A 27,706-nucleotide genomic window follows, 5' to 3' on the forward strand; every position below is an offset into this window, starting at 1 on the left:
TATTTTATAGGTGTTCAAAAATACTTTATGTTTATGAACTAGATGATTTGAAGGATTATTAAAATGTTTTTCTTTCATAATTTTTTCATTACCCTGTTCATACAGATATTAATCTTTCTTCAAAATCAAGTTTGAAAAAAATATTCCTTGTTTTTCTGGGCTGGAGCGATATCACAGCAGGTAGAGCATTTGCCTTGCACATGGTCAACATAGGTTCGATTCCTCCGCCCCTCTTGGAGAGCCCAGCAAGCTACCAGGAGTATCCTGCCCACACAGCAAAGCCTGACAAGCTACCCATGACCTATTCCATATATCAAAAACAGTAACAAGAAGTTTCACAATGGAGACATTACTGTTGCCCACTTGAGCAAATTGATGAACAACTTGAGGACAATGCTACAGTGCTTGTTTTTCTATCTGAATATTACCATCAACATTCCATAATAGGGTTTACCTCAAGTGTGGGGAAAACTTCAAATAAACAATGGTTGAAACATTCTCAGGCACTTTAAACCAGGCACAGACTATGAAACAAGATTCAACAACGGGGAAGAACTTCCCAGAGGAATTATAAAAATATACAAATGGAAAGTAGGTTTGAATGTAAAATAACTGATACAAGTAGAAGAGAACCACAATGTGAGTTACCATTAACTCTCCAAGATTTCTTTCTTTGGTGAACCAAAGTTTAAGTTTCAGACCATAACTGACAGTCATTTTCTCTTTCTTTCTACAGATTCTTATTAGATATATATCGTTATTCATTAGATCACTTGAAGTTCAGGTCCTATCAAGACAGGCTGCACAGCAGAATACAAACTCAATAAATTTGTGCATGATAAATTGCACAGTGATTAAAGTGCTTACCTTGCATATGCTCAACCCAGGTTTTATTCTTGGTACTGCAAATGATCCCCTAGGAATTTCCAGGAGTTATTCGTGAGCACAGAGCCAGGAGTAAGCCTAAAGAGCACTCAACAAGGGTGCCCTGCATCCCCACCCTTCAAAAAAATTGTCATCAAACTTACCTTCCTTTTAGTGGATAATGTTCTGCACTACTTCAATACATTTTCATGACTGGGCATTCTTTCTTTATCTGTTGAGATCATTAGATACTGATAATTCACATCTGAGACTCTGGGCATTTCTTCAACTAAAAATATGTCATATTCTACCTAATAAATTATTTCTTGTTCAGGTCATATTCAACAACTGGTTAATGTACATGTCTAAAATTTTGGACTTCTATATGTAAGGTATAATTTCTCTAAAGGAATATTCAAGGCTTACAGTTCAGTGAGATTTGCTTAGAAATTTGTTGTCACGAATAAAAAAAAAAACCTATTAATCATTCAGATTATACTTTCATAAATCTCCAAGAGTAATCCTAATCCATATTCTATGTATCCTATTCATCTTACTGACTGCTTTTGAACATATTTGATTTAAGATACTATCTTTGCAAAAGATACTATTTAAATATTTTAATTTAAAAAGTTTCTGCTATCCATTTCATGAAGAGAAAAGAGATAAAAACATGGTGTTTATAAATTATATCACCTTACTCATGATCTATATCAATAACCATATTAATTCAGCAAATCATCTTTAATAAGCAAATAGTACATGCAATATACATTACTTACATATCTACACACAAAAAGGCAGATTTCCTATTAATTCTTAAACTCTTATATTTCTAAATTATATGTCAAAGCACTCCAAGTAGAGGCTGGAGCAATTGCACAGCGGGTAGGGCATTTGCCTTGCACGTGGCCAACCCGGGTTCAATTCCCATCATCCCATATAGTCCCTGAGCACCGCCAGGGGTGATTCCTGAGTGCAGGAGCCAGGAGTAATCCCTGGCATCGCTTGGTCTGACCCCAAAAGCAAAAAAATTAAAAAGAAAAACAACACTAAAGCACTCCAAGTACCATAGCCAACTCATAATTAAGTACTCTGCTGCATTTTGTAATTTTGAAAAACATCAAAAAACTCTCTATTTCTTAAAGACCTTGTGAAGCTAAAATATAATAAAATAATTTATTTTATTTTATATTTTTGAAGAACTGCGGATTGAATCCTGCACCTAACATATACAAAGAAAGTACTCTATACCACTGAGCTACATCTCAAGTCCCTTCATATTATTTTATAAAATGGTTCCAATTATTCACATGATTTTAAAAGACTGTGAATAGGCAAAATAAGATTCATGACCTATTAGTGACCCATCATTCTAACAACAACAAAAAAAAACCCAGAACACATGATGTATAATTTTATAGCTTAAAAGGAAAAATGATAGCTTTGTGCATATCCCAGAAAAATTACTCTTTTAATAATTGAAAATGTTATAAATTGCTATCACAGTCCCATGTCTGGGACCTTTGTCTATTTTTTAATAGAAAATCATTGTAAAATATAGTTTCTTTCTACTAAACTTACTGTTACTAAACTTTTTACATATAATAATCTTTTACAGAAATTACTGACAGGACAGTTTGATTATCAGGCCTGTCTTTTATCTTCCTATTTGTAAAGAGATATACATTTCCAGTGGAATTGTTCTATTGTATTACAAATGAAAGAGCTCTGGAAAAAGCAGGGATATTTAATTTGCTCAACAAACATACATTTCAAGTATTACAACAATCTGAAGGGGAATAATTTTCTACTGTTATTTGCCAACTATTTTTATCTTTTAATATTCTTACTAACACTATTAAGCATAAAAATAAGTACATTTGAATTATTTGCCTCTAAAATAAAAATGCTATTAAGTTTTAATAGTCTATCAAACATCATTAATTTATGAGGAGGCCATTTCATCTAGTTTTTTTGGCACACTTGGATGATGGAATTTTGATAATCCATTTTATTTATTTTTTTCTGGCTATGATGTCATATATAGATATGTATATATGTATATATAATACAAATATCTGTATAGTGCAAAATGCATCAACTTGCTGCACAAAAAAATGAATTTTGTACTTGTAGACAATTATGCAAAGTTAAATATTTTAACTGAAACATGTTTATATGTTAGTGATATACGCATATGTACTTAAATATTTTTCTTAATCTATTACTGCCTTCAGAACAAAAGAAGTCTTTGTGAAGCAGGTTGATATATTTTGCTTAAGTGTCTTAAAAATATAACATATCATACTATTTAGAAAGTGATGGAATTTATAGCATTTTACAAAGATTGTTAAAATATATGGTCAAGATAAAATGAAAGCTTTCATGGTTGTAAAATCTTAGCATATTTTACTCCTATCAAAGTTATCTCTGTTAATAAATAAGTAAAAATAAATGTTTCAAAACTTATTTATTTATTTATTTATCTATTGCTTTTTGGGTTACACCCAGCAATGCACAGGGGTTACTCCTGGGTTTTGCACTCAGGAATTACTCCTGGCAGTGCTCAGTGGACCATATGGGATACTGAGACTCTAACCGGGTCGGCCATCCTACCTGCTGTGCTATTTCTCCAGCCCTAGAATTTCTTTGTCTTTTTTTTTTTAAAGCGACACCCAATTTTTTTCCAAAACTTTTGTTTTCCATTATTCAGCTTTAAATAAAACATGAATGATGAGAAATCCTATACCAAATAAAGGCAAGCAGGTGAGGTGCTTGCCTTGCATGTGTCCAACCTGAGTTCAGTCCCTGGCACTGAATATGGCTCACCGAGTACACCCAGAAGTGTTTAAGTGAAGAGGCAGGGGTAAAACCCTGAACACAGCTTTCTGTGATTCCTTCAAATTTCCACCCCAGGCCCCCAAAAGGACTTCTATAATGTGACTTTGTTTCTCTTTTTTCTTTAAGGCCACACCCAGAAGTGCTCAGTGATTACTAACTGGCTCTTGCATTCAAGGTTCACTCCTGGTGGGCTTGGAGAACCATATGGGAATGCCAGGAATTAAATCTGGTTTGGCATGTGCAATTCAAGGACCCTACCTGCTTATTTAAATCTTTAACTTGAAAATAATATCAAGCTTATTATAGAAATAGGAAGTAGTGTTTAAGTTATATATGTATAATTTTAAAATAATGTTTCTGACTGATCTCAACAATAAAGTTGACATAGTCATAAATGCTATTTAAATTAGAATGTAATAGTACAGTGTTGAAAGAGTTCTTTATTATGCTATCATTTACAAATGAAAATTTCAAGTAACAGTTTTTAAATTTAATAGAAATATTTGACTTGGAGGCATAAAAATGTTCTGGGATAACTTCATGGAAATGAAATGAACCTTGAATTAGATCTTATAAAATGTACAGAGTTTGAAGAATTAAATTAAATGATTGCAATATGACACAACAAAATTATTAAGAGTGTACGTATATAAAGTTAAACAGGTACAAGATATTTTGGAAATTTCCCAAAAATATTGTTTAAATTTATAGAATATATGACTTAAGATAAGGTGGAACAAAATTGCAGTTTTTTCTAACTTAGACATCAAGTACAACTTAGCAAATAGCAGTAACTGAAAATGTTTGAGTAAGTTAGTAGTATGGTAAATTACATTGCCTTAAATAAATTAAAAATGGACTACTTGCATTTTGAACTATTAATTTCTATAAGTGTTCTTTAAATATGCAGCAAAATATTTTTATTTTGCATAGTATCTGCCATTCGTAAATCATCATATGTCATATTATCTGAGAGTAGCCTGAAATTATGCAACTTTTGGCAAAAACCCAGCACAAGAAAGATATGGTAAATTAGTTTAAATTTTTTTCACCCTTCCAGACATTTTTACAAGTTATAAACATGAATTTTAAATAAAACTTTTCATTTATATTCTGGCTGGGGAATATTTTAATAATATTTAGAAGATTGTGGAAGCAATTTAATATGTTATAAATTACTATGTTAATTAATGGTCGGATTGTGATTAAGAGCATATGAATAAGAGATGCTGCTGAGAAAGGGAGTAGGGTTTTGAAAATGTGGTTAAAGTAAGGGGGTGGCAGATGTGTATGAATTAGAAATGGACAATACTGCTCTAGCATGATTAGAAGATTGAATGCCTGTGCCGCCAAGAGAGAGGTCAATTATTATTGGAAAAAAGTTATAGAACTAACAGATATATTTTGAGTTTGCTGTGCTTTATGTGCATTGTGGAAAGAAAAAAATATGGGAATCATCAATAGTTATGAGATAATTATTTAAAACAATAAACCATAAGAAGACTAAGAAGACTAGAAAATTGTGCGGAGGACATGATTAAAAACACAGGCAAGAAAAACAAGTTTTTCAAAGAATGAGCAATGATGTCAAATATGGCAGAGATGCCCTACAAACATAAAACCTGTCAAGCAAATGAAGTATTCTAGTAAAATGTTAATCTAATGAGGCCCTTAGGTACAGTTTATAAGGAATTGGTGAATGTTTTTCTTTGAGAAAAAAAATCATTGATTTATATTCATCATAATGCACTGCAAGGATAGTATGCTCTATTTATTGTAATAAATTGTCTCTAGAGCACATTGAACTTCCCACTTAATTAAATAATACCAAAATTTATTTCTATTTATGTTTTAGTATTTTCCCCTAGTGAAATCTAAAACATCCTTAATTTCTTGAGTTAGAATGTATAGTGCATTTTGGAGCTATATTAACTCTCCATGTCATTCAAGTTATTGGACAAATCTAGTTGATAAACATACTATAACCCTACAACTGTTGATAAGTAGACTTTTTATATCAACGTGACAGTTTCATAATAATCTTAGAAATATTCCAATGTAGATATTTATCTTAATTTATAAATTATTTCTTATGAAAAAATCAAATTTTGAGCTAACACTAATATTTTCATGCCACTATTAGCTCCTGGGACAGTGATGTTCATATAATAGTCACAAAAATTTGAAAAAAAATATTGTGATCCTTTAATTTATGTAGTCATGAAAGCATGAATAATGTACATACAAACATGTGAACAAATATAATTAAATATGATAATATTCGAATTTATTTTCTTTTTTTCTGAGCAAATTCTTTTCTTGGCTATTTGGGTAGGAGACAAATTGAATTAGTTAATATTCAAATGATTTAACACTACCGTAGAGAACATAACAATTTTTTTCTTTTGATCATGAGACAGTGACAGAGGGTATAAATAACAAGTAAAATGAATAACTTATTACAAATATATGTAAGTGGCATAAAGAACTGGAAATAAAGTAACTGGAAAGAAAGTTATGTATTATTAATGGCTACAAAGAGATATATTTGGAAGGTCCATCTATCCTCCATTCTTTTCTTTCTCTCTCTGAACAAATTCCAGTCATTATGTATTCAACTCTCTGACTATTTAAAAGCTGATCATAGGGCAGAGAATTATGCAGAGAAGAACATTTAGGGGACCAACAATAGTTAGTAGGGAATTGTTCAGAGCTTCAATATGAATCTTGTGTAATTATAGTCAATCAGAGCACATAGAACACTGATGATTCTACTGGTCTCATGGTGATCACATTACCTTTATTTGTCTAATCCAGTGGAAAGGATACAATTCCATGGAGAAACAAAAGGTTGAAAGATTCTTTCTCCCAAGGCTGAACAGAAAAAACTTTTTTTTTGTTTGCTTCTGGAAGCCATCCTCATACAAAGGAAATGAGTATAAAGATTATACCATTGGGTCCATGGCGAAGTAGAACAATAATATATATTTCAACTGATGTAACAATTCGACAAACTATTTTCTATTTGAAGAGTTGTTTTTAAGTAAAACACATACGAGATGAATGCTATTTGTGTAGCATAAAATACTATGAATAATGACAAAATACTAATAATAGGGATATATTTTCTGAGGAAGATCTCATTTCAAGGTCAGGAAGGAGACGATCATACAAATCCCACCAGAAGAAATATCCTATATAGTAGAGAAATGCTTAAATATAATGAAAAAAATCAGCTCAAATTTTCAGACAGCAACAGAAAGAGTATCAATGTGGATGGAGTGATTCAAAGAGAAAAGAGTTTGGTAAGTATAAAAGAAAGCTGAGTTCTGAGAAGATAGTGTAAGGTCGCTGGGAAGAAAGCGTAGGTGGTAGACTACATGCCGAGCAGATAGAAGTTCCTTAGTTCAGTGCGCCTTGGTGTGAGGTAAAGCCCTGGAGCCCCATCCCAGAAGCTCCTAGTTGAGCACAGCAATGTTTAGCCAAGTTCCTCCAGGAGAAACTGCAATTCCTCCATCCTTCCTAGCACCACTGGCCATTGTGCAGGCTTCAGCCCTGGAGTCCTCCAGAACTTAACTAGCGGTGGTTAGGGTGCCCTGTACATATGGCCAGGGATGAATGAGATGGACCCCTGAGCCTCTTGAGCATCTCCTTGGAAACCACCCCCTAAAAAAAGGATGCTGGTAAAAATACTCAAATTTTTAGAGTATATGTAAGGGTTTGAGTTTAATCCTAGGCAGTATATTGAGTCACTGAACCCCAGCTTTTGTTGGCACTGGTTGGCCCAGCATTGTGGGGAATGTCCCCATGCTCCCAGCAGCACTTCTAGGTGTCACAGAAGAGGGGAAAAAAGGGAATAAGTCCATGTAAACATTTATATAATAATTATTAATGGGTAGAAGATATTGATATAAACACACTGTGAGCTAAGTTTTCTACATTGCATATCAAACGCACTTGTAGCATTTGTATCACTTGTCACCATTGCTGATCGATTTGCTCAAGTGGGCTCCAGTAATGTCGCCATTCGTCCCTGTCGCATGCTGGTGTAGCCCAATGGCTTTTGCTTACTCCAGGTAAATGATGAGCATCAAACTGTTTGTTCAGAGTCTTGAAGAAGAAGTCCAGCCAGCTCGTAGTTGGGCAGCCAGGCATTCTCTTAAAGTTCCGTGGAATCCAGTCGGTAATGGTTTTAGTCCAGAGGTTATCTCCAGACACGCAGGCAGGTGTGTGTGTGTGTATGTGTCAAACTATCTGTTGAGAATTAAAGTATGAAACTCATGAGAGATAGGTTTCCTTTTTAATAGGAAAGCATCACACATAGAATTAAGAGCATTTTTGTCGCTTTTTTTGTTTGCTTCTTTTGGTTTGGATTTTGATCCACACCCAGCAGTGTTCTATACTTGTATCTGGATCTTCACTCCCTGTGGTCTTTCAGAATCATCTGGGGTACTGGGGATTGAAACTTGGTAGATCAGTTGCAAAGAAAATATCCTGCCAGCATCACTAATTTTTCTATCACTTTTTATTTTGAATAATTAATGAAGCATTGGAAATTTAATAGGGCAATTTGACGTTTTGTTTTATATTTAGATTTGTAAATACAAGGTAGGTTGGATTGGAAATCTATGGTATATTTTCAAAAGTAACTATTTGACCTTTCTGTTGTTTTTTTATTTTATTTTATTTTGTTTTGTTTTTGAATCTTAGGTTGCACCCAACAACACTAAGGGTTTATTCCGGGCTCTGCACTCAGTGATTGCTCCTAGCAGTGCTCAGGGGACTATATTGGATTGCACCATAAGGGGTGTTGGGTTTCAACATGGGTCAAATGCATGAAAAGCAACTGTCTTAATCACTGTAATATTTCTTTATCCCTTTTTTGATCATTTTTTCTGCAAGAGATATTAAATTTCTTTTTCCTGTTCTTCTCTATAAATATAAATATTTTATCTAATTTTTAGAATTAATATATACTTTACAAATTGGAATTGTTTTACATAAAACAACTGCATATTATTACTAACACTTGTTATATTTATCACTTAATTGTTACACTAGACATTTTTATATTCTATCTTGACTTTTACCTTCATAGAAATTTGTTTTATCAATATTTTCATCATCTGAATATTCTGAAAATAGGTAACTAAATCAGAGAAATTCAAAAACTTGATTTTTCCCATGGTAAGTATAGAATAGTGAGAGCAAATGAGGTGCCCTAACTCACAGAAAATCTATACTGATAACAAGAATATTTTTTTAAACACAGGAAGAAATCTATAATAATAATAATTAATGGAGTTATTTTTATTAATGTATCAAAAATATAGCAAAATAATTGTAAAATGTTAGACTAATGAGCACTCTATATATATTCTAAAATTATATAGAAAAATATGTGCATATGTAAGTTTTACAAAACACATATAGCAGAAGCTAAGTTTAAATCAACATTTTATACTAAGAAGGTTTAGTACACATTTCTATTTTTCATAAGTTATATTGATACCTGCTTGTTTTTCTACATTAAAGCATCCCTTACCACTCTAATTCTCATGTTCAATTTATTGTGTTGGTAATATTTTAAGTATTTTACTAAGCACATATTAATTGGCTGAGTACTATTACTCAGAAATAATGAGATCGCATATTATTAAAAAGCATTCTATTGTACTGTAATAGGATTTATCCAGTAAGAAACACTAAAAGTAATACTTGCGCAAAGAAAGCACCCCCCCCCACTCTGTGTGGCTAGAAAGCTTCATTTTTTCACACTTGTTCTCTCTTTTTATCTATATTCTCTGCAAGCTCTTTAATTTTAGCGAGAATTGTAACTTCCATTTTCACTCAGGTAGCTATATATTTATATATGAACCCTATATCTTTTTCTGGATAGTATGTTCAATATTTTTTCTAACTGCAGAAGGTTGTGGACATGTGAGTTACTCATTTCTAATTCCATACAGTATACTTTAATGCTTAACAGTGAAGAGGTGAGTTGAGAATGAGACAGCTGTACACTTACTCACACATTAGCAATCAATATGACTCTCTTCTTTAAAGATGTTATGCGGATGTTGTTAAACCTGTCTGTAAAACTAAGTCTTTCTTTTAAATCTACAGATTTACTTTGGTGTGTGGTGCTGTTAGTAATAAGTTCTATAGGGCTCTCTTTGCTTTTGTCTTCTGATAACAGACCACAAAGTTGAACATGAATCTCAGTGAAGACATTTATTGTTCCCTGGAGTCTATTGTATTACTCGCTCCAAACCTTTACCTCTTACTGATCCATCTTTGTCATGTGGCCTGTCCTGTTAGAGGAATCTTGAAGATGTATGGCATAATGTTTACTTCAGCTATATGCATTGTTTAGAGCAGTAAAATGAGGAAGAAGGAACATGTACTGCATCTAAACCAAGGACCAAATAAGTCTTTTCTCTTTCTCTAGTTTCCTGTAGTAATAGGCATGCTTATCCTGGAAGGAGGATAAGAAATATATGGAATGGAGCTGGTCTGACCAAACTAGAGAAGATGTCTCTTAGGCCTAAAAGTTAAATATATGTTTGCTGTAATTTTTGAGTGCACAGATATTTGTACAAAAGGATATGTTAATGCTTCCCTGACAGAAAAATTTGTTTACTGAAACATTCTATATACTAAAACATTGGATATTATCTTTTCATAATCTTGGAATATATGAAAAAATCTAAAATGCACATTTTAATTTTTACTGAAGAAAAGGAATGTGCCCATGGTAGTAGAAAATATTGTTGACACAAAGGATATTAAACATTAGAGACTGAAGAAAGAGTTCTGGCAGTTCTTTAAACCTTGGAGTTTGTTACTCTTAATATCACCTCCCAAATCTTTTTTTGTCCAGTGACAGAAATGTTTGAGAAATATTATAATAAGCACTCCATAATTTTAAATTGATTAGATTGAGACACTGATTGTAGGGACATGGAGTTTGGAACATAGATTTTTTTTGCTATGAACTGAAAAATAGTTTTCTTATTTTTTTTCCTCTATGCACCTCACACTATCAACTGAAAAGGTTAATCTATACTTTCTTCTTTTATAATATAACATTGTATTTATAGATGTACAAAAACTAGAATAATTTATATACAATATTTAATTCAAATTTTATTTTCTAAGTACTTTTACAATTCTTCTATGTCTCTTCGTCTTATCTTTGAAATGGGTATTTAATATTTAACAAAATTTAATAGAAAATATTACATATTTTTAGATTGTGTTTTCTTCTATTTCTGTTTCATTATTTGCCTTCTCATCAATAAATTGTTTTAATATATATTTTAACTTTTTGTACACTTATATATGCATTTTATATAATGTGTGCCCATACATCCCTCCAGGATTCTTTTTCATGGTTTTTGACACTCTTGAAATTTTACCTTCTAACTTAATTTTAGAATTAGCTTGGCAATTTCTTTAAAATGTATTCCATGTTAAATTTATAAATTAATATAAAAGAAAACAAAATGTCATTATAAAAAACATAGCTGCTAAAGAGTATGACTTTTCATTTCTTCAGTTAATTCATTATTTTCTTTGGGAAAACTTTATAGATTTATTTTTCATTATTACACACAGTTTTTTTTTTAATAAAAGGACATGTGTTTAAAAGACTTACTAGAAAAGTGTCCATTTATTGAATTTCATGTCCTACTCTTTGTGAACTGCAGCAGTACGCTCTAGAAATACAATGGACTTCAGCCTAAGAAAGCACTGTGAGAGAAAAAAATGAGAGTTATGTACTCTTTCTAACAAAGTGTCTATATATACTTCAGTGCTTCTTTGCAGCTGACAAGTGGGCAAACTTGACAATGTGATTTTTGAGAGACCCAGAGGGATAACTGTTTCTTCCAGATTTATACATTTAATTTCTTATGAATTCCCAGGAAGAAAAAGGTACTTGGAGGAATTCAGTTAACCCTAAATTGTCCCCCACACCCTCTCAGGAGTGATATCTGAGCACAGAGCAAGGAGCAAGCTCTGAGTATCACTAAGTGTGCCCCAAAACTACAAATAAATGGTACTAAACTTTTCTAACCTATACACTAGTAAATAATCCTCTGAAGTGTTTCACTTTCAAAATAAGAATGTGTTACTAGATCTACTGTCATTTGAAATACATGGACAAAAAGACAAAACTCCTGGATAATAAAAGCAAAGTAAAACAGAATTATAAGCTTCAGGTCTCTCTCTACCTATGTAACCATGATTGAAAAAGTGGATATTATTTTCACTTCTCTGACATCAAGTGCATAAAATTTGTTTCTTGATGCTGATCAGTGTGCATGTAATATTTTTCATTCTTCATTTTATACTTAAAATGTTTGTTGTTAGTTAAGATTGCATTACTCTGTTGAAATCTTTGTCATTTATAAAATATCTTTCAATTATCAAAATACAAATCAAAGTCACACCAATATGTGAATCTGAAGTTAGAGTGCTGAGAAAAAGTTTCATTAATAAGCAGAATGCTCAAATTGCAGTTTATAAGCTGAGACTAAAATATAGGAAAGGAAATTTGCTTTATTCTGGGGTCATATCCAGTGAAGAGCAAGGTCTACTTGTAGCTCTGCACTCAGTAATTACTCTGGAGGTGCTTAAGGAGTCACAAGGGATGCTGGGGATCAAACCGTGTGCAAGGCAAATGCCCGACCCACTGTACTATCACTTCAGCGCTGATGCCCATATTTTTAATGTGCAATATGATGAAAGTAAAAGTAAGTAAACTAAAGTCCCTCCCGTTGATCATCGATTTGCTCGAGCGAGCCCAGTAATGTCTCCATTGGAGACTTTGCTGTTACTGTGTCTGGCATATCGAATACCTCACGGGGAGCTTGCCAGGCTCTGCCGTGCGGGCGAGATACTCTCGGTAGCTTGCCGGGCTCTCCGAGAGGGGCAGAGGAATTGAACTCGGGTCGGCCATGTTGGCTGAGTACAAGGCAAACGCCCTACCGCCTGCAAGCAGCCAAAGAGGCATTGAGTGTTCTGCTTTTTCACATTTTTGTTACTCTGAATCCTTAAAAACAAGCAGTTTTAGGTTATAGTCTGCCCTTTTTAAGTTAAAATGTATCAGTTTTAGTACATAGTCTTTTTAATTTGTTTTCTAAATAGTGGGCTGGAGCTATAGCACACCCAGGAGGGCATTTGTCTTGCTCATGGCTGATCCAGATTCAACTCCTCTGTCCATCCTGGAGAGCCCAGCAAGTTTCCGAGAGTATCCTGCCTGCATGGCAGAGACTGGCAAGGTCCTCGTGGCATATTCAATATGCCAAAAAACAGTAACAAGTCTCACAATGGATTCTACTATTGGAGATGTTACTGGTGCCCACTAGAGCAAATCGATGGACAACGGGAGTACAGTGCAGTACAGTTCAGTTCTAAATACTAACATTAAACAGTTTTATTTAATAGTGTTTAATCAAGATGTTAATAAATGCTTTATAATATTTAGAGTTGCAGGAGAAAGGGGCACAGGTTTCTTATTGACATTTTTATTCTTATCTTTATATAGAATGTTCATCAACATTACTATTAAGGGATAGGGTTGGAGAAAGGTATAAGGGGTTAAGTTCTTTTTATCCCACTAAGAGTAATTACAGAGCATCATGCCAGAAATACTCAACACTCCCAGGGTGTCCCGAAAACCTAAAACAAAACAAAACAAACAAACAAAAAGAGCATAATTAAAGGATATACTAAAGACAATTGCTGCACTGTGTTGACCAACTTGTCCTGTGGCTAAGTCCTGATTTATAGCATTCTAGTCTACGTTTTAATTATTCTTATTTCACTTTTTTTTACATTTTCTTATATATGAGAAAAGTAGTGACAGTACTTGCTTCCCTTGGCTACAGCTTCACATAGATGAGATTACCTACACACTCCTGTCACATGTAAGTTAGAATTGAACATGGTACATTGAAGACTATAATACATTTGTTGTCATAGTACCTGTATTATGTCATAATTTCTTGTGACTACATGCATCTATCTAAAAATAGTTGGTTGAAGCTATATTACATATAAAAGAATGTTGAGTTTTTCCTCCTCAGAGAAAAATTCAGTAGCCCATAAGGAAATCAAACACTCCATTCCCTTGATTTGAATCAGGCTAAAGGAGCAAATTGGTCAAGGTAACAAGATTGCTACAGAGGGTAATTAACAAAACAAGGGATTTATTTTAAAAACTGCATATTCACAGTTTCACTAACTCAAATACAGGAACACTGCTCTGTGTCACTGCTTTATAACATGTATATGTATGTGAAATTATTTGTTATTTAGGAAGGACTATACTGTGTGAAAAATATATTACCCATCCCATTATAGAGAGGCCCTATAATGGGATGGGTAATATAGCTCTCTAGTCAACTCAAAATGCTGAGATTTTTTGTGGTTTGTTAAGATCAATGGGTGCACACAGACATAATAGCACTAGAAAATGATAAGACAATTATTATGCATTTTTAAAATTTTTATTAGTGAAACACCATGAGGTACAGTTGTAGACTTACAAATTTTTGTGCTTGGGTTTCAGTTATATAATTATCTAGTACCCATCCCTCCTCCAGTGCCCATTCTCCACCACCACTAATCCGAGTAGCCCTCCCACCCCCCAGCTACCCATCCCATCCTGCCTCTGTGGCAGGACATTCCCTTTTGTTCTCTCTCTCCTTTTGGGTGCTGTGGCTTGCAAAAGAGGCATTGAGTGGCAGTCGTGTTCAGTCTATAGTCTACTTTCAGCATGTATCTCCCATTCTGGGCGGATCTTCCCAACACCCTTTTATTTGGTGCTCCCTTCTCTATCCATGCTGCCTTTACCCCTAGAGTGTGCGGCTGGCCTCCAAGCCATGGAGTAAACCTCCTGGTATTTATCTCAGCTATTCTTGGGTGTTAGTCTCCTATTTTTTTTTACTTTATGTTCCCCAGATGAATGCAATCTTTCTTTGCCTGTCCCTCTTTCTGACTCATTTCCCTTAGCATGATACTTTCCATGCAGTACCACTTGTATGTAAATTTCATGACTTCATCCTTTCTAACAGCTACATAGTACTCCATTGTGTAGATGTACCAAAGTTTTTTTAACAAGTCATCTGTTCTTAGCCACTTAGGTTTTTCCAGATTCTGGCTATTGTAATCAGAGCTGCAATGAACAAACAAGTGCAGTTGTCACTCTGACTATACTTTTGTGGCTCTTCAGGGTATATTCCCAGGAGTGGTATTGCTGGGTCAAATGGGAGCTCAATTTCTGATTTTTTGAGAATCTTCCATACTGTTTTCCAAAAGGGCTGAACTTGCCCGCATGCCTACCAGCAGTGAATGAGGGTTCCTTTCTCGCCACATCCACGCCAACACCGGTTGCTTTTGTTCTTTTGGATGTGGATTATTATGCATTTTAAATCACAGTTAATTGCACAAATTATTCTTATTATGTGAAAAAAATAAACATTCACTTTGCATGTGCCTATTTATAGCAATAGTTTTGCCTGATGACTTATGTAAACAAGGGTTTGAAAAAGAATACCCATTTTCTTTGGAACATGACATGAAATAGAAAAATATTTTTTGATCTCTTTTATCCTTAGCATACCCAGTCTCTCTGTTTACTTAAAAATAAAAAAGAAGGTAACCATAAGACAAATAAATTAAGTTATAGTCATTGTAATAAAGTTTAATTGTAATAAAGCACACACACAAACACTTGTACTCCATATATTTAAAGTAAAATAATTTATACTGAATAAATTATTTTCTGATATTTGTAAATGCTGATAAACTATTAGTTGATATAAGTTCTAGATGCTACCTCTGAAATAACTAAAATTGAAAAGAAAGAAACATTACAAAGGCATTGAAAGTTTCAAAGTTTCAATGAGAATATAAAGATAGTCTGAAAAATCTTAGCTTAAAATATAAGAAGAAAAAGTAACATTTCAGCTTTAAAAATTATTCTATTTATTACAAATTTCTAATACTCAATAGACTTTTATAGTCCAGGTATTAGGATATATATGATTTTTGGCGATTTTTTAAACCTGGAATCAGACTATATATCTAATATATCTAATATTGTTAGATATAACATATGTACTTTTTAAACTCATACATATATACTTATACATATACATGTATATATACATACATACATATATATGGATCCTTTTTCTTTTTTGGGGAGATAATCTCACTTTGTTTTTATTTTTTTATTTAGATTTTTATTTATATATGGATACTATAAAAGTTTTTTTTTTGTAGGATTACTGCTATTTATTCAGCCACTGATTAGCTGATTGAATTGGGCATGAACTCCACCTAATTTTTTTTTATTTAATTTTTTTCTTTTTCACAAATCACACAAGTCATCCTGTTATTTGTCGATTGCCTCAAGCAGGCCCCAGTAACGTCTCCTTCATCCTAGTCCTGAGATTATATTCAAGGCTCTTTAGGAGAACGAGACCCATCATTGTTACTGGTATTTGGCATATTGGGTACGCCACAGGGAGTTTGCCAAACTCCCCATTTTTCTTTTTGTATTTATTTATTGAATCACTGTGGGAAAAGTCACTAAACTTTCAGGTTTAAGTCTCAGTCATACAATGATCAAACACCTTTCCCTTCACCAGTACTCATTTTTTCACCACCAAGTACCCCAGTATACACCTCTCCCACCCCTCCAAATGCCTGTTAGGCAGATGATTTCCACTTAACTCTTCTCTACATTGATTACATTCATTATTCAGACAAAAGATTCACCATTATTATTTAGAATCCCCCCCAAACAATCAGAATCGCTGAAAAGGCATTGTGAAATATTTTGTTTTCTATAGCTGGTTATGAGAATCATATAATGTCATGCGGCCACGATTTTGGATTTCTGCAAGGAGTCAGATAGTTACGAGATTGGTTTCCGTGTGTCTGGTGTTATGGCCATGCCGGATAGCCGCTTGTGGGGGGTAACTCGTGACCTCGGTAGGGCGTGAAGGACGAGCAGGTACCACCCCCCTTCCCATGAGACTGCAGTCGCCCCATCACCGCTGGCTCGTACCTGGCTTTCCTATAAGCTCTGAGGTGGCAGCCATCTTGCTGCCACGGGGGGTGGGGGGGAAAGGCGAAAGGGAGCAACACCCTTTCCCTCCTGGGGAGACATGGCACCGTAGTTTAATGCATGGTCCATTCACTTTTCTTCTGCAAGCTGCTGGGCTCTGTCTGGACTAAGTCTTTTTGCCTCTGGAGCCATGGCCATGCCATAGAGCCGCATGTGGGGGGCAACTCATGACCTTAGTAGGGTGTGAAGGACAAGCTAGTACCGTCCCCCTTCCCATGAGACTGCAGTTGCCCCATTACCGCTGGCTTGTACCTGGCTTTCCTATAAGCTCTGAGGCAGTGGCCACATTGCTGCCAGGGAGGGGGGAAGGCAGAAGGGAGCAACACCCTTTCCCTTCCGAGGAGGCATGGTGCAGTAGTTTAATGCATGGTCCATTCACTTTTCTGCTGCAAGCTGCTGGGTTCTGGATTAAGTCCTTTTGCCTCTGGAGCCATGGCCGTGCCAGAGAGCCGCTTGTGGGTGGCAACTCGTGGCCTCGGTAGGGCGTGAAGGACAAGCCGGTACCACCCCGCTTCCCATGAGACTGCAGTTGCCCTGTCACCACCGCCTCATATCTGGCTTTCCAATAAGTTCTGAGCCTGTGGCCACGCTGTATGCAGTTCAGATGCATTTCTGCCAAAAGCTACTGGGTTTCAAGATTTGTTTCTGAGTCTCCGGTATCATGGCTATTAATCAGCTTGATCAGGAGAGAGAGAGGTCATCTGTAGGTGGCGACTTGGGGTCTCATTGGGATGGGAAGAAAGAGTCGGCTCCACCCCAGTGTGGTAAGGCCCCATGTGTCTCGTCACTGCAGGCCCAAACCCAACTGTCCAGTGGCCTCTGGAGGATGGTGGTCACCAGGTCACCAGGGAGAACAGGCTAAGGCACAAAACCTATTCCCACCTAGAGTGGCCCAGAGCCAGTAACCTACTGCAGGATCAGGACTCATTTCTGCCAAAAGCCTTTGGGTTCCGAGATTCGTTTCTGAGACTCTGCGATCATGGCCATTAAGCAGTTTGATCAGGAACCAGAGAGGCCATGTCTCCAATTATATAGCTGAGCCAAAGGTGGTTTGTCGGTGTATCTCCCACATACCTACCTTTTTGCCGTTTACTTTTTTGGTAAACTTAGTCCCAAGTTTTTGGGGTCTGGCCAAAGGCACAGCAGCAGTTTTGGGGTTTCTGAAAGTCTGACGTTGCCATCAGGCTGCTGATGCACTCACCTCACAGGTATATATTGACCTGCTGGCGGCACCATAACCCCTTTAAAGTATTTTTTACACACTGTTAAATTTTCAAGTTTTTCCTATTTTTTGAAAATCAGCATATGCTATCTACTAGATTTTCTGAGTAAAAGTCCCGTATACATAAAAATTGAAGTAGAGTGCCATAGAGATAAAATCCTGGGATTTTAAAAAGAAGCAACATACCTTAACTTGATCACTTGTTCATTTGACATCCTGTTACTCATCGATTTGCTCAAGTGGGCACCAGTAACATCCCAGTCGCGTCCTAGTGTAGCACAATAGTGTCTTCTCACTCCAGGAACACTAAGAGCCTGAAACCTACCATTCAGGTTCTTGACGAAGAAGTCTGACCATCTCGTAGGTGGGTGGCCACGTGATCTTTTGACGTCCTGTGGAATACAGTCTGTAAGGGCTCTAGTCCAAAGGTTGTCTCCAAATCGTATTACATGTCCAGCACATCTGATTTTCAATGCCTTGGCAAACGAGACAGCGTCCTTGATTCTTGACCGTGAATGGAGCCAGAACTCTGGATTCCTTCTTTCACTTGAGTGAAGCCTGTTACTCCAAGCATAGCACTTTCGATTTCTTTTTGGGAGACCCGAATAGTGTTCTCATCCTGTTTTTGAAGGTGCCAGGTCTCTGAGGCATATGTTAAAACAGGAAGAATGGTGGAGCAGAAGAGATGTGCCCTGAGCCAGATGTTCTCTGTCCTCTTAGCTATTTCTTTGATGCTCTTGAAGGAATTCCATGCTGCTCTCTTCCTCCTGCACAACTCAGGTGCCAGGTCATTTATCATGTTGAGTTCTCAACCTAGGTACACATAACTGCTTCATTTTGAGATGTTCGTTCCATTGAAAGTGAATGGAATGTCAGGAACATGTCTGTTTCTCATGAACATTGTCTTTGTGAGAAATAGTAAATACCTTAACTAATTAATATTTTCAACTATAATTTTATCTTCTGGACATGATAGTATTTATCATTTTTTTCCACTAAGCGGTTAAGGCATTTTTCAGATATTTGCCCCGTGGACTGAGCAGGCCTAAAAATTGTGTTTTTACAGAAGTTGTGCTTTTACTATAACTGGTTGTTCCCTGTTGCAAAATCTTATCATTATTAATTGAAAATATTTCATTTGTCATGGAACCCAACAAAAGTTCAATTTTTTACATCGTAATTGGGTAGAATACATAATATTTCTTTTAAAGAAATAAAATGACTGGCCAAACATAATGGCAGATCATCTAGTCATAATAATATCAATCATCCTTAATTAATCATATGTGTGCTCTCTCCTCTCCTTGAAGATTCAGTTTTCTATGTCATTCCTCACTAGAATACATATCCTCATTTTTCCCTTTGATCTATAGATTACTCTGAATTTATGTTCCTTCCTAATAATTTGATGTTTATCTCATTAAACTACTAATCTTAGAGAGGCCGGGGTAAATGATTTCTCCCTCCCAAAAGTTAAAACTTGAATGTTTCACATAGAAATAGTTGTAATTTAATACAGATCAGAATTAAAGAATAAATGGCTTATCTACACTTCAAGATGTTTCGAATGAAAATAACCTTAGGCTTTAAAATAGAAAGAACAACATGAAGATAAGGAATTTTGAAGGCAAACACTTATGTTGTAGTCTAATTGATCAGCAATTAGCAATTAGCACTTACTGAGATCCAATAGATGTTATGCTAAGTGTTGTGTGAGGACTTGGGAATATAAAGAGAAGAAAAACATCTCCACTTCCCCTGGCTCACAGTCAATTGGAGAAATAGAAAACTAGTCATGTGACTATGGAAGTCTCGGTACCATGAATATAGGTAATTAAGTCAGGATAACACATAAGAGGAATGATTTAAATATGAATTTAGACACGAAGATAAAAGAGATGTCATACAAATTACTGTACAACTTGAAAGTGAATTTCATAGATTTATTTAGGCATGTTATATGAGTGCAATTTCACTAAGATGAAATTTTAAAAGGAAACTTACGTGAGATGATAGCAGAGTGAAGGATAGTGTTGTAAAGGGTAGTGTTTTCTATAAAGAAAGATAAGAGATAATAAAACTAAATTTAAAACTAAAACAAGGGACTGGAGAAAGAGGACAATGGGTAAGGTGCTTGTCTTGCAAGGAGCAGACCCAGGTTAATCCCTGGCATCTCATGAGGTCCATTCAGTCTTCCAGGAGTTAGCCATGAGTGCAGAGGCAGGAATAAGCCCTGAACACCCTCACGTGTGGCCCTTGAAAACAAAAAAGAGAGGATTAAATGAAAATCTGCTTATTAAGTAATCATTAATCTTTTTCCAATCTTGGTTATGAGAACACTATTGACTGGGCTTATTATGCATCCTATGCAGGGATTTCATCGGTCACTTTTTGGGAAAAAAACTAGTGTAAAACAACAATATACTAAAGCAATAATCAGAAAAACAAAATCAATTAAGAAAAAAATTTTAGTTAGCCAATTGTAATAACCAACAGTAAAATCATTTACTTTAATCCTTAACAATGGCTATGGGATTGCTATAGTGAGAATATCTTCACAATTCAAGATAAACTATTTCATGCAGAAAAATTCAATGTTAAAATAATCATGGATGATATTAGAAGGGTATTTTGAGGAAGAGAAGTAAAAAACTAACACACAATTTCATAACTGGAAATTTAGATGTTTACCACCAAAATGATAGCAACATCTAATAAATAAGATCAGTGATCCATGAAATAATGGCTCTAATTCAGTAAATAGATAAAATAAATCCTTATAATAATTAAAGGTTTAAAAAAGTCCGAGAATAAGATCTGTGCAGCATGTTGGTAGAAATCATAGTCAATATTGGTAGAGGACAAAAAGCTTTGGAAAAAAATATTTCGAAGAAATTAAATTAAGATGACCTTATAGATTTCAGTATCTTCAAGATTTATGAAAATCATAATTCCTATGGTCAATGAAAATAAACAAATAAAATACTATATAATTGTAGAAAAATTATTTAGTATAAAAGAAAATATAATAAAAAGTCCATGAGTCCATATTATATACAATATTTTCATAACACAATGACTGATTAATTTTCATCTTAATGATTGGACTTATTGGAAGATTTAAGTGAAGGAAGTGGAGGGGAAATACTTTTCTTTGATTATAAGTTCATAAACAATAACTGAATCTTAAATTAAGTAAGCGACCTCAATTTTGTACTTCTTGTTTTGTTTTCTTATTGTAGTTTCAGTAGTCTTTCCAAATATACTTAGAATTTTCCTCTGCTCACTAAATAACATGCTTTAAGAACCTGTTATGCTATTGCTAGGATTATTTATTGGGTAGGAAATTTTTGTTGTTGTTTGATTTCCAAAGTCATTCCATTCTCCAGACAATTCAGAGTGCCTGAAGCTAATGTCCTCAGAAGCTACCATCAAATAGTGATGGATGGGGAATTGATAACCCAGTTTGCTGGTCTATTGCAAAGGATCCACCCATCATCCATTCAATGACCCTTGTCTCCCACTATGCTCATTTTCACGAGGCTCAATTCTTAAGTTTAGCTAGATAAACTCAGCTTTCTAGCTCTTGCTAACCATGAAGTGGAAATGACAGAGCAGAGGAAATGGCCATCTGAATCTAATCAACTTGAAGAATGTGAAAGAAAATAAAAATCCTATGATTCTCTATTTTTTATCATAATTATAGAGCAACAGATTAATAAAATATATTTTTATCTCTATTTGTTAGGGATAATTTCAAGAACTTTCTACATTGTCTTTAAGTTTCCCAGGAAGAATAATTTTTAGTTTTATGCATTATTAATAGTTTTAATAGTATCTTTATTCATTATCTCCATTCTGCAGTCAACTACATTAGCTTATTGGAATAATATCCCAACTATGCTGCTCAGATATAAATCTTTGTTTCAAGTTGAGATTGTAAAGGAATTCAAATAAAAGCACAGAGGATTTTTGAAATGTTATATTAGGACAGAATCATAATTTAATGTTTTATAAAATTTACTGTCAACTTAATATGGTTCAACTGAGACACATAGAAACCAAGTAAGAAAAGCTTTCGTAATAAAATTGATGAGAAAGGAAGTTATACTAAAATATAAAAAGATTACAGAAGAAGGAAACTAGACAAATTTGAAAACTGAATCCAACATAGATCTAAAGGAATTTGCTGGAAGGAATTATAGGAGGTAAGATTTCTCTTGCATGTGACTGACACTGGTTTGAGCAACTTCAGGGGTAACTCCTGGGCACATAGTCAGGAATAGGAGAAATTTTATAAAGAATTGAATTTGTTTATAGAGAATAGATTTACTTGAATTATCAATGGAATTCCCAGTAAGCATATGTACACATATATTTGGTACTAGGATTATAGACGGTCATCTGAATACTTGGGAACTAAAATAATACATTAAATATACTAGAATTAATATATTAAAGATGTATATGCATAGTAAATTATAATTTTGTAGTTTCACATACAAATTTTTACTATAAATCACTCAATGTAGCAAAATTGGGTTTACACTCCTTTATTGAATATTAGATGTCAATGTTTTACCCTATTATGCTATGGGAACTGCCTATTATTCTAAATCCAAATTACCTCAGTAATCTTATAACTTCTGGTTTTATAAAAATGATTTTTTTAGCTTCTTAAAAAGATAAAACACTTTGTAAATAAAATGAACATCAACCTTGCACAAGGTCTAAGCTAATCTTCTAATATTCTGTTTTTAGTTTATGTGCTGTCAAAATGAGTATTATTATTCATCTAAATATTACTGATATAGTAAAATCTGTATTAATCCAGTGGACAATGTAGGAATTTTTAAGAAATTATAGGAGAAAATTTTGAAAAATAATATTAACTCCTATACTTGAGATATACATCCATTATGAATCTGAATAGTAAAATTTTAAATACTAATTTTGAGCACTTAGATATTTTGATTTAAAAGTGCTATTTCTGCTTGGAGATAAACTAAAATCACCATAAAAAATTCATCTTCTTTCAGAAGAGCAATTAGTGTCTATGTTATGCCACTTTAAACTATTAATTTCCCTGAGAAAAGGCCTCTACTGAGTAGAAAAGTTACCGATAGAAACAAAGATTTCTGAGGTTTCATCTCCCATTTACGTCTTTCAAATCAGAAAATCAAGACTCTTTTCTGGAGCATTCCTAGCTGGTTCAAATCAGTTCGGACACAGAGTGTTCCTGTAGATCACGACCCTAATTTTGTATAGTCACTTTGAAAAGAATGGACTCTCCCTGAATTTGACTGAGCGATGTCTTTTTGTTGAACTGCTTTGAAAGCTACTTCTATGTGTAGCACATTTTCCACAATAGAAATTCAAGGATCTTTTCTATCTCAATACTGTCGGCCCAAATGACTTCAAGTAGTTTCAGTTCGGCTATCTGTAAGAGATGAATTTGTTCAATCAAGTTAAATCACTCCACAAGCTCAGTCAGTTCACCAGAAAACACTGCAGTTTTATCTAACTGTTTTTATTCCAAGGTTAAATTAATATCTGAAGTTCCACATTTTGCTTCAATCCAGTCATAAACTCATAAAAAATGAACTGACTGGTTCTGATCTATGTTTACATTTCCACTATAAAAGCACATGTTGATTATTTTAAATGGAAAGAAATAATATAGGGACATATGAAGAAAACTCAAGTTCAGTTCAACACTGAAATTTGCTCATTTGTTTACCTTATTTACCTTACCTCAAAATATTTTGCTCACTCAATTTTTTTTTCAGTTTAGTTTTGTTTTCTCTAATTCAACTAACTTTATGTAAAGTAAAGTAAAGGCCCTCCCATTGATCATCGATTTGCTTGAGCGGGCCCAGTAACGTCTCCATTGGAGACTTTGTTGTTACTGTGTCTGGCATATCGAATACTCTCGGTAGCTTGCCGGGCTCTCCGAGAGGGGCGGAGGAATCAAACTCAGGTCGGCCATGTTGGCTGCGTGCAAGGCAGACGCCCTACCCGTTGTACTTTATATAGGTGATAACCTACATATAGGAACTCACTTTTCTTTCCTGATTTTATCATTCTAAGCATCTCCCTCCAAGTCCAACATCAAATTATTTTTTGATACACTGATAACATATTGAGATGCATAAAAATTTTCAGAATTTAAAATAACTATTAGGAAATAGATATTTCACTAGAGTGATAGCACAGTAGGTAGGGTGTTTGCCTTGCACACAGCCAACATGGCAAACCAAAGTTTGACTCCTCCGCTCCTCTTGGAGAGCATGGCAAGCAACCAAGAGTATCTCGCCAGCACGACAAAGCCTGGCAAGCTACCTGTGACATATTCGATATGCCAAACACAGTAACAAGACTCACGATGGAGACTTTACTGGGTCCACTCGACCAAATCAATGAACAACGACAGGACAGTGACAGTGACAGTGACTATTGTTTGTAAGAAAACTTGTAATAAAGCACGCCATGTGAAAAAGAAATATTCTTTATTTCCTCACGCCTATTTTTGTGGCTGAGTTAGTTGTATTATTCTTGCATTTAGTTCTTTGTACACATTATTCTTTTCAGGTGCAATATGGCTTCTATTTTCTCTCCCCATCCTTTTAACTTATTTCAAAATTTGGGGTTCTATTCTCAAATCTTCATACTGGTTTAAATCTTAAAATATTTATACTGGTTAAGTGTCCATACTATGTGACTTCTTAGTGATTTTCTCACTGAACTATAATAGATTGACCTTTTTCTCATTCTTCTTGAATAATTTACCATTTATTCATATGACTTTATTTCATTATTTTTGATGTAACTGATTTAAAATTAAGTTCACTTATTCATACGCATAATATACACTCGAGCAAACTTTGTAAAAGCATTTTGAAAAATGAAAGCTCCCAACCTTTTTCTTTCTTTTCTTTCTCTTTTTCCCTTAGGCTCAAAAGTGAATTTGTAATCAGTGTGCATAGAAACAGATATAGCAGAAAAAAACCTTAAAAATGGAAATAGGTTTGCTGATTTAAAATTATAAAATGCATAATTCTATGTTCTCTTATTAAACATATAGCATTCCAATGAGATGGTTTAATTAATTTTCAATAATCAATATTCTTGGTAAGAATTATTTGATAAGTCAATTAGTCCTTCTTCTGTTTCCCACTCAGAAATGTATATTTAAGAAAGGATGACATAACTGACAATCCATGAATAAGACTACTATTCCTATATTTCAAATGAAGATACATTTATTATATATACATATATAAGCAACAGCATTGTTAATGAAAGAATCAGTAATGTGATTCATATTTTTATATTCCTGAATAATTTATATTAATTTTAAGTTATGTAAAAATCATTAGCACTCTGCCCAGGACATAAGTGTTCATTTACTAGTAGTGATTTTCACTAGCTTTTCTTATTTAAAAATGTTAGAGACTTTTTTTACTATTTGTGAAACCTTTCTGAGTTTGAAACAAAAAATAAAAACTTACTAGATTGTTTTGGTTTTTGTAGACACATACTAACATACTTATAAAGATTTTCTGATACTTGCATTTGCTTAAAAATTTCTAGCAAAATAATATGAGCAGGAAGGTCACTTGATCACTTGATCACTTGACATCCCGTTTTTCATCGATTTGCTTGGGCGGGCACCAGTAACGTCTCCAACGGTCCCTGTTGTGCTAGTGTAGCCCAATGGTGTCTGCTCCCTCTAGGAACATAAAGAGCCTCAAACCGATCGTTCAGCGTCTTGAAAAAGAAGTCTGACCATCTCGTAGGTCCGTGGCCATACGATCTTTTGACATCCCGTGGAATCCTGTCAGTATTGGCTCTAGTCCAGCAGTCGTCTCCAAATCTCATTATGTGTCCAGCCCATCTGATTTTAGACGCTTTGGCAAATGAGACAAAATCCCTGTTTCTCTATCATCTATGGAGCTCAGAACTCCGAATTCTTTCTCTCATTTGAGTGAGGTGTGATACTCCAAGCATAGCTCTTTCGAGTCTTCTTAGGGAGACCAGAATGGCATTCTCATCCTGTTTTTGTAGGGCCCAGGTCTCTGAGGCTTATGTTAATGCAGGAAGAACAGTGGAATCAAAGAGATGTGCCCAGAGCCAGAGGTTCTTCGTCCTCTTCGCTATTTCTTCAACGCTCTTGAAGGTGTTCCAAGCCGCTCTCTTCTTCCTGTGCAACTCAGATGCCAGGTCAATTGTCATGTTGACTTCTCGACCGAGGTACACATAACTGTTGCATTCAGAGATGTTCATTTTGTTGACAGCGAATGGAACATCAGAAATGAGACTTTCTCATAAACATTGTTTTCATGAGATTCAGTTTTATTCCGACCTTTCCACACTCACGGTCAAGGTTGGCCAGCATTTGTGCCCCTTGGTTAATGTTTGGTGTTATGAGAATGATGTCATCAGCGATGCGGAGGTGGTGTAGTTGCCAACTGTCTATCTTCACTCCCGTTCCTTCCTATTCCAGTCATCGCATGGCATATTTAAGGAGGGCACTGAAGAGTTTCAGTGAAATGGTATCGCCCTGCAAAACCCCTCTCTTGATATTGATGATCAGCAGGAAGGTAAATCTGAAAAAAGAAAGCAAACAGTAAATAATTGTTAAGTTGTGGCATGATTACTTGAAAGTTCTTTACACTCTCTCTACGATGTCTATATTTGAAATTTTCTAAAATGAAAAGCTAAATTTATATGTACATATATAATCTGGAACCACTAAAATATATCATCAACGTTATTAAAAATAAGGTACAAGCCCACTTTTGAAAAGGGAATAATGGGAAGAATTCATATGTAAATTTCATTGTATACCTGTGATATACTAACTGAAAAAAAAATTAAAAGTTTCCTCTTAGAAGGAGACTAAGTGCTTAAGGACATAAAGTGAGCAGTGGATTTTTATACCACTTTAAATTACTAGAAGAGAATAAATTTTATTATCTTAAAAAAACATTAAACACATATAGTAGCTGAAATAATTTTTAAAACTTCTTTCAGATACTCAAGACAGTCTACTTTTTCAAGTTAAAATTATAGGGATTTGACCTTAATTTAAAAATAAGCGAAAAAGTGTAATAACCAAAGTTTATCTTCTAATATAGCTTACTTTCTTAAATGCTGTTGTATAATAACTCTTGAAATTTATCAATTCATTCATTAACAGTTTTATTTCTTGAATATACTCTAGATAAAATGTGCTCAACTAAGTATCCTCCGTGCCCTTATATGCATTTAAAAGCTAATGAGTAAATATATTTCACAATAAATTGAAAATTAAATTCATAATTACTAATTATTTTAGTACATTATGATGAAATTTAATGAAAATTATAATTAAAGTGTGGGGGGGTTCTTAGGCAAGAATTCAGTGAAAAAAATCACAGTGGTTTCCATGAGAATTAACTGGAAAGGTAAAAAAAATATTCAATAGCCAATGAAACAGGCAAATCTAGTAATATTTTGTTGCATCACTATTTGAAACAGGTTATTGACTGGACAAGAGCTATCGTGCAGAGGGTACAGTATTTGCCTTGCAAGCCATCACCTAAGTATGTTTTTTGGCATCCCATATGTTACCATGAGCAGCTCCA

Source organism: Sorex fumeus, unplaced genomic scaffold, assembly GCF_029834395.1.
Source record: "Sorex fumeus unplaced genomic scaffold, SorFum_2.1 ptg000008l, whole genome shotgun sequence".
Classification (NCBI taxonomy): domain Eukaryota; kingdom Metazoa; phylum Chordata; class Mammalia; order Eulipotyphla; family Soricidae; genus Sorex; species Sorex fumeus.